Source organism: Salvelinus alpinus, chromosome 4, assembly GCF_045679555.1.
Source record: "Salvelinus alpinus chromosome 4, SLU_Salpinus.1, whole genome shotgun sequence".
Lineage (NCBI taxonomy): Eukaryota > Metazoa > Chordata > Actinopteri > Salmoniformes > Salmonidae > Salvelinus > Salvelinus alpinus.
In genome coordinates this window covers 57,752,032-57,768,285 of record NC_092089.1, presented here as the reverse complement: position 1 = coordinate 57,768,285, position 16,254 = coordinate 57,752,032, and positions in this window count along the sequence as shown.

The following is a 16,254-nucleotide window of genomic DNA, read 5'->3' as shown; positions in this document are numbered from 1 at the left end:
TGGACAATTTTCAGCAAGTTGCAACATTGAAATACAGAAATAAACACTTTTCCATAAACAAGGTCTAAATCATGTTTGATGCACTCTCTGGGTGTAATTTTGTTTGCAGTACTGTTAAAACTGGATGATAGGAACACTGGACAATTTTCAGCAAGTTGCAACATTGAAATACAGAAATAAACACTTTTCCATAAACAAGGTCCAAATCATGTTTGATGCACTCTCTGGATGTAATTTTGTTTGCAGTACTGTTAAAACTGGATGATAGGAACACTGTGGACAATTTTCAGCAAGTTGCAACATTGAAATACAGAAATAAACACTTTTCCATAAACAAGGTCCAAATCATGTTTGATGCACTCTGGATGTAATTTTTTTTGTAGAACTGTTAAAACTGGATGATAGGAACACTGCGGACAATTTTCAGCAAGTTGCAACATTGAAATACAGAAATAAACACTTTTCCATAAACAAGGTTCAAATCATGTTTGATGCACTCTGGATGTCATTTTTTTGTTGTAGAACTGTTAAAACTGGATGATAGGAACACTGTGGACAATTTTCAGCAAGTTGCAACATTGAAATACAGAAATAAACACTTTTCCTTATGGACAAGGTCCAAATCATGTTTGATGCACCCTGGATGTAATTTTGTTTGCAGTACTGTTAAAACTGGATGATAGGAACACTGGACAATTTTCAGCAAGTTGCAACATTGAAATACAGAAATAAACACTTTTCCATAAACAAGGTCTAAATCATGTTTGATGCACTCTCTGGGTGTAATTTTGTTTGCAGTACTGTTAAAACTGGATGATAGGAACACTGGACAATTTTCAGCAAGTTGCAACATTGAAATACAGAAATAAACACTTTTCCATAAACAAGGTCCAAATCATGTTTGATGCACTCTGGATGTAATTTTCTTTTGTAGAACTGTTAAAATTGGATGATAGGAACACTGTGGACAATTTTCAGCAAGTTGCAACAATGAAATACAGAAATAAACACTTTTCCATAAACAAGGTCCAAATCATGTTTGATGCACTCTCTGGGTGTAATTTTGTTTGCAGTACTGTTAAAACTGGATGATAGGAACACTGTGGACAATTTTCAGCAAGTTGCAACATTGAAATACAGAAATAAACACTTTTCCATAAACAAGGTCCAAATCATGTTTGATGCACTCTCTGGATGTAATTTTGTTTGCAGTACTGTTAAAACTGGATGATAGGAACACTGGGACAATTTTCAGCAAGTTGCAACATTGAAATACAGAAATAAACACTTTTCCATAAACAAGGTCCAAATCATGTTTGATGCACTCTGGATGTAATTTTTTTGTTGTAGAACTGTTAAAACTGGATGATAGGAACACTGTGGACAATTTTCAGCAAGTTGCAACATTGAAATACAGAAATAAACACTTTTCCATAAACAAGGTCCAAATCATGTTTGATGCACTCTGGATGTAATTTTTTTTGTAGAACTGTTAAAACTGGATGATAGGAACACTGTGGACAATTTTCAGCAAGTTGCAACATTGAAATACAGAAATAAACACTTTTCCATAAACAAGGTCCAAATCATGTTTGATGCACTCTCTGGGTGTAATTTTGTTTGCAGTACTGTTAAAACTGGATGATAGGAACACTGTGAACAATTTTCAGCAAGTTGCAACATTGAAATACAGAAATAAACACTTTTCCATAAACAAGGTCCAAATCATGTTTGATGCACTCTGGATGTAATTTGTTTTTGTAGAACTGTTAAAACTGGATGATAGGAACACTGCGGACAATTTTCAGCAAGTTGCAACATTGAAATACAGAAATAAACACTTTTCCATAAACAAGGTCCAAATCATGTTTGATGCACTCTCTGGATGTAATTTTGTTTGCAGTACTGTTAAAACTGGATGATAGGAACACTGGACAATTTTCAGCAAGTTGCAACATTGAAATACAGAAATAAACACTTTTCCATAAACAAGGTCTAAATCATGTTTGATGCACTCTCTGGGTGTAATTTTGTTTGCAGTACTGTTAAAACTGGATGATAGGAACACTGTGAACAATTTTCAGCAAGTTGCAACATTGAAATACAGAAATAAACACTTTTCCATAAACAAGGTCCAAATCATGTTTGATGCACTCTGGATGTAATTTTGTTTGCAGTACTGTTAAAACTGGATGATAGGAACACTGTGGACAATTTTCAGCAAGTTGCAACATTGAAATACAGAAATAAACACTTTTCCATAAACAAGGTCCAAATCATGTTTGATGCACTCTGGATGTAATTTTCTTTTGTAGAACTGTTAAAACTGGATGATAGGAACACTGCGGACAATTGTCCGCAAGTGGCAACATTGAAATACAGAAATAAACACTTTTCCATAAACAAGGTCCAAATCATGTTTGATGCACTCTCTGGGTGTAATGTTGTTTGCAGTACTGTTAAAACTGGATGATAGGAACACTGGACAATTTTCAGCAAGTTGCAACATTGACATACAGAAATAAACACTTTTCCATAAACAAGGTCTAAATCATGTTTGATGCACTCTCTGGGTGTAATTTTGTTTGCAGTACTGTTAAAACTGGATGATAGGAACACTGGACAATTTTCAGCAAGTTGCAACATTGAAATACAGAAATAAACACTTTTCCATAAACAAGGTCTAAATCATGTTTGATGCACTCTCTGGGTGTAATTTTGTTTGCAGTACTGTTAAAACTGGATGATAGGAACACTGGACAATTTTCAGCAAGTTGCAACATTGAAATACAGAAATAAACACTTTTCCATAAACAAGGTCCAAATCATGTTTGATGCACTCTGGATGTAATTTGTTTTTGTAGAACTGTTAAAACTGGTTGATAGGAACACTGCGGACAATTTTCAGCAAGTTGCAACATTGAAATACAGAAATAAACACTTTTCCATAAACAAGGTTCAAATCATGTTTGATGCACTCTGGATGTCATTTTTTTGTTGTAGAACTGTTAAAACTGGATGATAGGAACACTGTGGACAATTTTCAGCAAGTTGCAACATTGAAATACAGAAATAAACACTTTTCCATAAACAAGGTCCAAATCATGTTTGATGCACTCTGGATGTAATTTTGTTTGCAGTACTGTTAAAACTGGATGATAGGAACACTGGGACAATTTTCAGCAAGTTGCAACATTGAAATACAGAAATAAACACTTTTCCATAAACAAGGTCCAAATCATGTTTGATGCACTCTCTGGGTGTAATTTTGTTTGCAGTACTGTTAAAACTGGATGATAGGAACACTGGACAATTTTCAGCAAGTTGCAACATTGAAATACAGAAATAAACACTTTTCCATAAACAAGGTCTAAATCATGTTTGATGCACTCTCTGGGTGTAATTTTGTTTGCAGTACTGTTAAAACTGGATGATAGGAACACTGGACAATTTTCAGCAAGTTGCAACATTGAAATACAGAAATAAACACTTTTCCATAAACAAGGTCCAAATCATGTTTGATGCACTCTGGATGTAATTTGTTTTTGTAGAACTGTTAAAACTGGTTGATAGGAACACTGCGGACAATTTTCAGCAAGTTGCAACATTGAAATACAGAAATAAACACTTTTCCATAAACAAGGTCCAAATCATGTTTGATGCACTCTCTGGATGTAATTTTGTTTGCAGTACTGTTAAAACTGGATGATAGGAACACTGTGGACAATTTTCAGCAAGTTGCAACATTGAAATACAGAAATAAACACTTTTCCATAAACAAGGTCCAAATCATGTTTGATGCACTCTCTGGATGTATATTTGTTGCAGTACTGTTAAAACTGGATGATAGGAACACTGTGGACAATTTTCAGCAAGTTGCAACATTGAAATACAGAAATAAACACTTTTCCATAAACAAGGTCCAAATCATGTTTGATGCACTCTGGATGTAATTTGTTTTTGTAGAACTGTTAAAACTGGATGATAGGAACACTGTGGACAATTTTCAGCAAGTTGCAACATTGAAATACAGAAATAAACACTTTTCCATAAACAAGGTTCAAATCATGTTTGATGCACTCTGGATGTAATTTTTTTTTGTAGAACTGTTAAAACTGGATGATAGGAACACTGTGGACAATTTTCAGCAAGTTGCAACATTGAAATACAGAAATAAACACTTTTCCATAAACAAGGTCCAAATCATGTTTGATGCACTCTGGATGTAATTTTGTTTGCAGTACTGTTAAAACTGGATGATAGGAACACTGTGGACAATTTTCAGCAAGTTGCAACATTGAAATACAGAAATAAACACTTTTCCATAAACAAGGTCCAAATCATGTTTGATGCACTCTCGGATGTAATTTTGTTTGCAGTACTGTTAAAACTGGATGATAGGAACACTGTGGACAATTTTCAGCAAGTTGCAACATTGAAATACAGAAATAAACACTTTTCCATAAACAAGGTCCAAATCATGTTTGATGCACTCTGGATGTAATTTTGTTTTGTAGAACTGTTAAAACTGGATGATAGGAACACTGTGGACAATTTTCAGCAAGTTGCAACATTGAAATACAGAAATAAACACTTTTCCATAAACAAGGTCCAAATCATGTTTGATGCACTCTGGATGTAATTTTGTTTGCAGTACTGTTAAAACTGGATGATAGGAACACTGTGGACAATTTTCAGCAAGTTGCAACATTGAAATACAGAAATAAACACTTTTCCATAAACAAGGTCCAAATCATGTTTGATGCACTCTGGATGTAATTTTGTTTGCAGTACTGTTAAAACTGGATGATAGGAACACTGTGGACAATTTTCAGCAAGTTGCAACATTGAAATACAGAAATAAACACTTTTCCATAAACAAGGTCCAAATCATGTTTGATGCACTCTGGATGTAATTTTGTTTGCAGTACTGTTAAAACTGGATGATAGGAACACTGTGGACAATTTTCAGCAAGTTGCAACATTGAAATACAGAAATAAACACTTTTCCATAAACAAGGTCCAAATCATGTTTGATGCACTCTGGATGTAATTTTGTTTGCAGTACTGTTAAAACTGGATGATAGGAACACTGTGGACAATTTTCAGCAAGTTGCAACATTGAAATACAGAAATAAACACTTTTCCATAAACAAGGTCCAAATCATGTTTGATGCACTCTCTGGATGTAATTTTGTTTGCAGTACTGTTAAAACTGGATGATAGGAACACTGTGGACAATTTTCAGCAAGTTGCAACATTGAAATACAGAAATAAACACTTTTCCATAAACAAGGTCCAAATCATGTTTGATGCACTCTGGATGTAATTTTTTTTGTAGAACTGTTAAAACTGGATGATAGGAACACTGTGGACAATTTTCAGCAAGTTGCAACATTGAAATACAGAAATAAACACTTTTCCATAAACAAGGTCCAAATCATGTTTGATGCACTCTGGATGTAATTTTGTTTGCAGTACTGTTAAAACTGGATGATAGGAACACTGTGGACAATTTTCAGCAAGTTGCAACATTGAAATACAGAAATAAACACTTTTCCATGAACAAGGTCCAAATCATGTTTGATGCACTCTGGATGTAATTTTTTTGTTGTAGAACTGTTAAAACTGGATGATAGGAACACTGTGGACAATTTTCAGCAAGTTGCAACATTGAAATACAGAAATAAACACTTTTCCATAAACAAGGTCCAAATCATGTTTGATGCACTCTCTGGATGTATATTTGTTTGCAGTACTGTTAAAACTGGATGATAGGAACACTGTGGACAATTTTCAGCAAGTTGCAACATTGAAATACAGAAATAAACACTTTTCCATAATCAAGGTCCAAATCATGTTTGATGCACTCTGGATGTAATTTTTTTGTAGAACTGTTAAAACTGGATGATAGGAACACTGTGGACAATTTTCAGCAAGTTGCAACATTGAAATACAGAAATAAACACTTTTCCATAAACAAGGTCCAAATCATGTTTGATGCACTCTGGATGTAATTTTGTTTGCAGTACTGTTAAAACTGGATGATAGGAACACTGTGGACAATTTTCAGCAAGTTGCAACATTGAAATACAGAAATAAACACTTTTCCATAAACAAGGTCCAAATCATGTTTGATGCACTCTGGATGTAATTTTGTTTTGTAGAACTGTTAAAACTGGATGATAGGAACACTGTGGACAATTTTCAGCAAGTTGCAACATTGAAATACAGAAATAAACACTTTTCCATAAACAAGGTCCAAATCATGTTTGATGCACTCTGGATGTAATTTTTTTTTGTAGAACTGTTAAAACTGGATGATAGGAACACTGTGGACAATTTTCAGCAAGTTGCAACAATGAAATACAGAAATAAACACTTTTCCATAAACAAGGTCCAAATCATGTTTGATGCACTCTCTGGATGTAATTTTGTTTGCAGTACTGTTAAAACTGGATGATAGGAACACTGTGGACAATTTTCAGCAAGTTGCAACATTGAAATACAGAAATAAACACTTTTCCATAAACAAGGTCCAAATCATGTTTGATGCACTCTCTGGATGTAATTTTGTTTGCAGTACTGTTAAAACTGGATGATAGGAACACTGTGGACAATTTTCAGCAAGTTGCAACATTGAAATACAGAAATAAACACTTTTCCATAATCAAGGTCCAAATCATGTTTGATGCACTCTGGATGTAATTTTTTTTGTAGAACTGTTAAAACTGGATGATAGGAACACTGCGGACAATTGTCAGCAAGTTGCAACATTGAAATAGAGAAATAAACACTTTCCCATAAACAAGGTCCAAATCATGTTTGATGCACTCTGGATGTAATTTTGTTTGCAGTACTGTTAAAACTGGATGATAGGAACACTGTGGACAATTTTCAGCAAGTTGCAACATTGAAATACAGAAATAAACACTTTTCCATAAACAAGGTCCAAATCATGTTTGATGCACTCTGGATGTAATTTTGTTTGCAGTACTGTTAAAACTGGATGATAGGAACACTGTGGACAATTTTCAGCAAGTTGCAACATTGAAATACAGAAATAAACACTTTTCCATAAACAAGGTCCAAATCATGTTTGATGCACTCTGGATGTAATTTTTTTGTAGAACTGTTAAAACTGGATGATAGGAACACTGTGGACAATTTTCAGCAAGTTGCAACATTGAAATACAGAAATAAACACTTTTCCATAAACAAGGTTCAAATCATGTTTGATGCACTCTAGATGTAATTTTTTTGTAGAACTGTTAAAACTGGATGATAGGAACACTGTGGACAATTTTCAGCAAGTTGCAACACTGAAATACAGAAATAAACACTTTTCCATAAACAAGGTCCAAATCATGTTTGATGCACTCTGGATGTAATTTTGTTTGCAGTACTGTTAAAACTGGATGATAGGAACACTGTGGACAATTTTCAGCAAGTTGCAACATTGAAATACAGAAATAAACACTTTTCCATAAACAAGGTCCAAATCATGTTTGATGCACTCTCTGGATGTAATTTTGTTTGCAGTACTGTTAAAACTGGATGATAGGAACACTGTGGACAATTTTCAGCAAGTTGCAACATTGAAATACAGAAATAAACACTTTTCCATAAACAAGGTCCAAATCATGTTTGATGCACTCTCTGGATGTAATTTTGTTTGCAGTACTGTTAAAACTGGATGATAGGAACACTGTGGACAATTTTCAGCAAGTTGCAACATTGAAATACAGAAATAAACACTTTTCCATAAACAAGGTCCAAATCATGTTTGATGCACTCTGGATGTAATTTTTTTTGTAGAACTGTTAAAACTGGATGATAGGAACACTGTGGACAATTTTCAGCAAGTTGCAACATTGAAATACAGAAATAAACACTTTTCCATAAACAAGGTCCAAATCATGTTTGATGCACTCTGGATGTAATTTTGTTTGCAGTACTGTTAAAACTGGATGATAGGAACACTGTGGACAATTTTCAGCAAGTTGCAACATTGAAATACAGAAATAAACACTTTTCCATAAACAAGGTCCAAATCATGTTTGATGCACTCTGGATGTAATTTTTTTGTAGAACTGTTAAAACTGGATGATAGGAACACTGTGGACAATTTTCAGCAAGTTGCAACATTGAAATACAGAAATAAACACTTTTCCATAAACAAGGTCCAAATCATGTTTGATGCACTCTGGATGTAATTTTGTTTGTAGAACTGTTAAAACTGGATGATAGGAACACTGTGGACAATTTTCAGCAAGTTGCAACATTGAAATACAGAAATAAACACTTTTCCATAAACAAGGTCCAAATCATGTTTGATGCACTCTGGATGTAATTTTGTTTGCAGTACTGTTAAAACTGGATGATAGGAACACTGTGGACAATTTTCAGCAAGTTGCAACATTGAAATACAGAAATAAACACTTTTCCATAAACAAGGTCCAAATCATGTTTGATGCACTCTGGATGTAATTTTGTTTGCAGTACTGTTAAAACTGGATGATAGGAACACTGTGGACAATTTTCAGCAAGTTGCAACATTGAAATACAGAAATAAACACTTTTCCATAAACAAGGTCCAAATCATGTTTGATGCACTCTGGATGTAATTTTTTTTGTAGAACTGTTAAAACTGGATGATAGGAACACTGTGGACAATTTTCAGCAAGTTGCAACATTGAAATACAGAAATAAACACTTTTCCATAAACAAGGTCCAAATCATGTTTGATGCACTCTGGATGTAATTTTGTTTGCAGTACTGTTAAAACTGGATGATAGGAACACTGTGGACAATTTTCAGCAAGTTGCAACATTGAAATACAGAAATAAACACTTTTCCATAAACAAGGTCCAAATCATGTTTGATGCACTCTGGATGTAATTTTTTTTGTAGAACTGTTAAAACTGGATGATAGGAACACTGTGGACAATTTTCAGCAAGTTGCAACATTGAAATACAGAAATAAACACTTTTCCATAAACAAGGTCCAAATCATGTTTGATGCACTCTCTGGATGTAATTTTGTTTGCAGTACTGTTAAAACTGGATGATAGGAACACTGTGGACAATTTTCAGCAAGTTGCAACATTGAAATACAGAAATAAACACTTTTCCATAAACAAGGTCCAAATCATGTTTGATGCACTCTGGATGTAATTTTGTTTGCAGTACTGTTAAAACTGGATGATAGGAACACTGTGGACAATTTTCAGCAAGTTGCAACATTGAAATACAGAAATAAACACTTTTCCATAAACAAGGTCCAAATCATGTTTGATGCACTCTGGATGTAATTTTTTTGTAGAACTGTTAAAACTGGATGATAGGAACACTGTGGACAATTTTCAGCAAGTTGCAACATTGAAATACAGAAATAAACACTTTTCCATAAACAAGGTCCAAATCATGTTTGATGCACTCTGGATGTAATTTTTTTGTAGAACTGTTAAAACTGGATGATAGGAACACTGTGGACAATTTTCAGCAAGTTGCAACATTGAAATACAGAAATAAACACTTTTCCATAAACAAGGTCCAAATCATGTTTGATGCACTCTGGATGTAATTTTGTTTGCAGTACTGTTAAAACTGGATGATAGGAACACTGTGGACAATTTTCAGCAAGTTGCAACATTGAAATACAGAAATAAACACTTTTCCATAAACAAGGTCCAAATCATGTTTGATGCACTCTCTGGATGTAATTTTGTTTGCAGTACTGTTAAAACTGGATGATAGGAACACTGTGGACAATTTTCAGCAAGTTGCAACATTGAAATACAGAAATAAACACTTTTCCATAAACAAGGTCCAAATCATGTTTGATGCACTCTGGATGTAATTTTTTTGTAGAACTGTTAAAACTGGATGATAGGAACACTGTGGACAATTTTCAGCAAGTTGCAACATTGAAATACAGAAATAAACACTTTTCCATAAACAAGGTCCAAATCATGTTTGATGCACTCTGGATGTAATTTTGTTTGCAGTACTGTTAAAACTGGATGATAGGAACACTGTGGACAATTTTCAGCAAGTTGCAACATTGAAATACAGAAATAAACACTTTTCCATAAACAAGGTCCAAATCATGTTTGATGCACTCTGGATGTAATTTTGTTTGCAGTACTGTTAAAACTGGATGATAGGAACACTGTGGACAATTTTCAGCAAGTTGCAACATTGAAATACAGAAATAAACACTTTTCCATAAACAAGGTCCAAATCATGTTTGATGCACTCTGGATGTAATTTTCTTTTGTAGAACTGTTAAAACTGGATGATAGGAACACTGTGGACAATTTTCAGCAAGTTGCAACATTGAAATACAGAAATAAACACTTTTCCATAAACAAGGTCCAAATCATGTTTGATGCACTCTCTGGATGTAATTTTTGTTTTGTAGAACTGTTAAAACTGGATGATAGGAACACTGTGGAAAATTTTCAGCAAGTTGCAAAATTGAAATACAGAAATAAACACTTTTCCATAAACAAGGTCCAAATCATGTTTGATGCACTCTGGATGTAATTTTGTTGTTGTAGAACTGCTAAAACTGGATAATAGGAACACTGTGGACAATTTTCAGCAAGTTGCAACATTGAAATACAGAAATAAACACTTTTCCATAAACAAGGTCCAAATCATGTTTGATGCACTCTGGATGTAATTTTGTTTGCAGTACTGTTAAAACTGGATGATAGGAACACTGTGGACAATTTTCAGCAAGTTGCAACATTGAAATACAGAAATAAACACTTTCCATAAACAAGGTCCAAATCATGTTTGATGCACTCTGGATGTAATTTTTTTTGTAGAACTGTTAAAACTGGATGATAGGAAAATTTTGGACAATTTTCAGTAAGTTGCAACATTGAAATAGAGATATAAACACTTTCCCATAAACAAGGTTCAAATCATGTTTGATGCACTCTGGATGTAATTTTGTTTGCAGTACTGTTAAAACTGGATGATAGGAACACTGTGGACAATTTTCAGCAAGTTGCAACATTGAAATACAGAAATAAACACTTTTCCATAAACAAGGTCCAAATCATGTTTGATGCACTCTGGATGTAATTTTTTTTGTAGAACTGTTAAAACTGGATGATAGGAACACTGTGGACAATTTTCAGCAAGTTGCAACATTGAAATACAGAAATAAACACTTTTCCATAAACAAGGTCCAAATCATGTTTGATGCACTCTGGATGTAATTTTTTTGTAGAACTGTTAAAACTGGATGATAGGAACACTGTGGACAATTTTCAGCAAGTTGCAACATTGAAATACAGAAATAAACACTTTTCCATAAACAAGGTCCAAATCATGTTTGATGCACTCTGGATGTAATTTTGTTTGCAGTACTGTTAAAACTGGATGATAGGAACACCGTGGACAATTTTAAGCAAGTTGCAACATTGAAATACAGAAATAAACACTTTCCATAAACAAGGTCCAAATCATGTTTGATGCACTCTGGATGTAATTTGTTTTGGAGTACTGTTAAAACTGGATGATAGGAACACCGTGGACAATTTTAAGCAAGTTGCAACATTGAAATACAGAAATAAACACTTTTCCATAAACAAGGTCCAAATCATGTTTGATGCACTCTGGATGTAATTTTTTTGTAGAACTGTTAAAACTGGATGATAGGAACACTGTGGACAATTTTCAGCAAGTTGCAACATTGAAATACAGAAATAAACACTTTTCCATAAACAAGGTCCAAATCATGTTTGATGCACTCTCTGGATGTAATTTCTTTTGTAGAACTGTTAAAACTGGATGATAGGAACACTGTGGAAAATTTTCAGCAAGTTGCAACATTGAAATACAGAAATAAACACTTTTCCATAAACAAGGTCCAAATCATGTTTGATGCACTCTGGATGTAATTTTGTTTGCAGTACTGTTAAAACTGGATGATAGGAACACTATGGACAATTTTCAGCAAGTTGCAACATTGAAATACAGAAATAAACACTTTTCCATAAACAAGGTCCAAATCATGTTTGATGCACTCTCTGGATGTAATTTCTTTTGTAGAACTGTTAAAACTGGATGATAGGAACACTGTGGACAATTTTCAGCAAGTTGCAACATTGAAATACAGAAATAAACACTTTTCCATAAACAAGGTCCAAATCATGTTTGATGCACTCTGGATGTAATTTTTTTGTAGAACTGTTAAAACTGGATGATAGGAACACTGTGGACAATTTTCAGCAAGTTGCAACATTGAAATACAGAAATAAACACTTTTCCATAAACAAGGTCCAAATCATGTTTGATGCACTCTGGATGTAATTTTGTTTGCAGTACTGTTAAAACTGGATGATAGGAACACTGTGGACAATTTTCAGCAAGTTGCAACATTGAAATACAGAAATAAACACTTTTCCATAAACAAGGTCCAAATCATGTTTGATGCACTCTGGATGTAATTTTTTTTGTAGAACTGTTAAAACTGGATGATAGGAACACTGTGGACAATTTTCAGCAAGTTGCAACATTGAAATACAGAAATAAACACTTTTCCATAAACAAGGTCCAAATCATGTTTGATGCACTCTGGATGTAATTTTGTTTGCAGTACTGTTAAAACTGGATGATAGGAACACTGTGGACAATTTTCAGCAAGTTGCAACATTGAAATACAGAAATAAACACTTTTCCATAAACAAGGTCCAAATCATGTTTGATGCACTCTGGATGTAATTTTGTTTGCAGTACTGTTAAAACTGGATGATAGGAACACTGTGGACAATTTTCAGCAAGTTGCAACATTGAAATACAGAAATAAACACTTTTCCATAAACAAGGTCCAAATCATGTTTGATGCACTCTGGATGTAATTTTGTTTGCAGTACTGTTAAAACTGGATGATAGGAACACTGTGGACAATTTTCAGCAAGTTGCAACATTGAAATACAGAAATAAACACTTTTCCATAAACAAGGTCCAAATCATGTTTGATGCACTCTGGATGTCATTTTTTTGTTGTAGTACTGTTAAAACTGGATGATAGGAACACTGTGGACAATTTTCAGCAAGTTGCAACATTGAAATACAGAAATAAACACTTTTCCATAAACAAGGTCCAAATCATGTTTGATGCACTCTGGATGTAATTTTTTTGGAGAACTGTTAAAACTGGATGATAGGAACACTGTGGACAATTTTCAGCAAGTTGCAACATTGAAATACAGAAATAAACACTTTTCCATAAACAAGGTCCAAATCATGTTTGATGCACTCTGGATGTAATTTTGTTTGCAGTACTGTTAAAACTGGATGATAGGAACACTGTGGACAATTTTCAGCAAGTTGCAACATTGAAATACAGAAATAAACACTTTTCCATAAACAAGGTCCAAATCATGTTTGATGCACTCTGGATGTAATTTTTTTTGTAGAACTGTTAAAACTGGATGATAGGAACACTGTGGACAATTTTCAGCAAGTTGCAACATTGAAATACAGAAATAAACACTTTTCCATAAACAAGGTCCAAATCATGTTTGATGCACTCTGGATGTAATTTTGTTTGCAGTACTGTTAAAACTGGATGATAGGAACACTGTGGACAATTTTCAGCAAGTTGCAACATTGAAATACAGAAATAAACACTTTTCCATAAACAAGGTCCAAATCATGTTTGATGCACTCTGGATGTAATTTTGTTTGCAGTACTGTTAAAACTGGATGATAGGAACACTGTGGACAATTTTCAGCAAGTTGCAACATTGAAATACAGAAATAAACACTTTTCCATAAACAAGGTCCAAATCATGTTTGATGCACTCTGGATGTAATTTTTTTGTAGAACTGTTAAAACTGGATGATAGGAACACTGTGGACAATTTTCAGCAAGTTGCAACATTGAAATACAGAAATAAACACTTTTCCATAAACAAGGTCCAAATCATGTTTGATGCACTCTGGATGTAATTTTTTTGTAGAACTGTTAAAACTGGATGATAGGAACACTGTGGACAATTTTCAGCAAGTTGCAACATTGAAATACAGAAATAAACACTTTTCCATAAACAAGGTCCAAATCATGTTTGATGCACTCTGGATGTAATTTTGTTTGCAGTACTGTTAAAACTGGATGATAGGAACACTGTGGACAATTTTCAGCAAGTTGCAACATTGAAATACAGAAATAAACACTTTTCCATAAACAAGGTCCAAATCATGTTTGATGCACTCTGGATGTAATTTTGTTTGCAGTACTGTTAAAACTGGATGATAGGAACACTGTGGACAATTTTCAGCAAGTTGCAACATTGAAATACAGAAATAAACACTTTTCCATAAACAAGGTCCAAATCATGTTTGATGCACTCTGGATGTAATTTTTTTGTAGAACTGTTAAAACTGGATGATAGGAACACTGTGGACAATTTTCAGCAAGTTGCAACATTGAAATACAGAAATAAACACTTTTCCATAAACAAGGTCCAAATCATGTTTGATGCACTCTGGATGTAATTTTGTTTGCAGGACTGTTAAAACTGGATGATAGGAACACTGTGGACAATTTTCAGCAAGTTGCAACATTGAAATACAGAAATAAACACTTTTCCATAAACAAGGTCCAAATCATGTTTGATGCACTCTGGATGTAATTTTTTTGTAGAACTGTTAAAACTGGATGATAGGAACACTGTGGACAATTTTCAGCAAGTTGCAACATTGAAATACAGAAATAAACACTTTTCCATAAACAAGGTCCAAATCATGTTTGATGCACTCTGGATGTAATTTTGTTTGCAGTACTGTTAAAACTGGATGATAGGAACACTGTGGACAATTTTCAGCAAGTTGCAACATTGAAATACAGAAATAAACACTTTCCATAAACAAGGTCCAAATCATGTTTGATGCACTCTGGATGTAATTTTTTTTGTAGAACTGTTAAAACTGGATGATAGGAAAATTGTGGACAATTTTCAGTAAGTTGCAACATTGAAATAGAGAAATAAACACTTTCCCATAATCAAGGTTCAAATCATGTTTGATGCACTCTGGATGTAATTTTTTTGGAGAACTGTTAAAACTGGATGATAGGAACACTGTGGACATTTTTCAGCAAGTTGCAACATTGAAATACAGAAATAAACACTGTTCCATAAACAAGGTCCAAATCATGTTTGATGCACTCTGGATGTAATTTTTTTTGTAGAACTGTTAAAACTGGATGATAGGAACACTGTGGACAATTTTCAGCAAGTTGCAACATTGAAATACAGAAATAAACACTTTTCCATAAACAAGGTTCAAATCATGTTTGATGCACTCTGGATGTAATTTTTTTGTAGAACTGTTAAAACTGGATGATAGGAACACTGTGGACAATTTTCAGCAAGTTGCAACATTGAAATACAGAAATAAACACTTTTCCATAAACAAGGTCCAAATCATGTTTGATGCACTCTGGATGTAATTTTGTTTGCAGTACTGTTAAAACTGGATGATAGGAACACTGTGGACAATTTTCAGCAAGTTGCAACATTGAAATACAGAAATAAACACTTTTCCATAAACAAGGTCCAAATCATGTTTGATGCACTCTGGATGTAATTTTGTTTGCAGTACTGTTAAAACTGGATGATAGGAACACTGTGGACAATTTTCAGCAAGTTGCAACATTGAAATACAGAAATAAACACTTTTCCATAAACAAGGTTCAAATCATGTTTGATGCACTCTGGATGTAATTTTTTTTGTAGAACTGTTAAAACTGGATGATAGGAACACTGTGGACAATTTTCAGCAAGTTGCAACATTGAAATACAGAAATAAACACTTTTCCATAAACAAGGTTCTAAATCATGTTTGATGGCCCAGTCTCCTGGATGTAATTTGCTTTTGTAGAACTGTTTGAAGCTGGATGATGGGGACCCTGTGAGAGCAATTTTCAGCAAGTTGCCACATTGAAATACAGAAATGGACAGCTGTTCCATAAAACAGAGGTCCAAATCATGTTTGATGCACTCTGGATGTGAATTTTTTTGTTTGCTAAGAACTGTTAAAGCTGGATGATGGGACCTTGGAAATGTGCAATTTTCAGCAAGTTGCCACATTGAAATACAGAAATTGGACATGCTTTTCCATAAAACAAGGTCCGAAATACATGTTAGATGCACTCTCGGATGTGATTTTGTTTGCAGTACTGTTGAAAAACTGAGATGATAGGAACACTGTGGACAATTTTCAGCA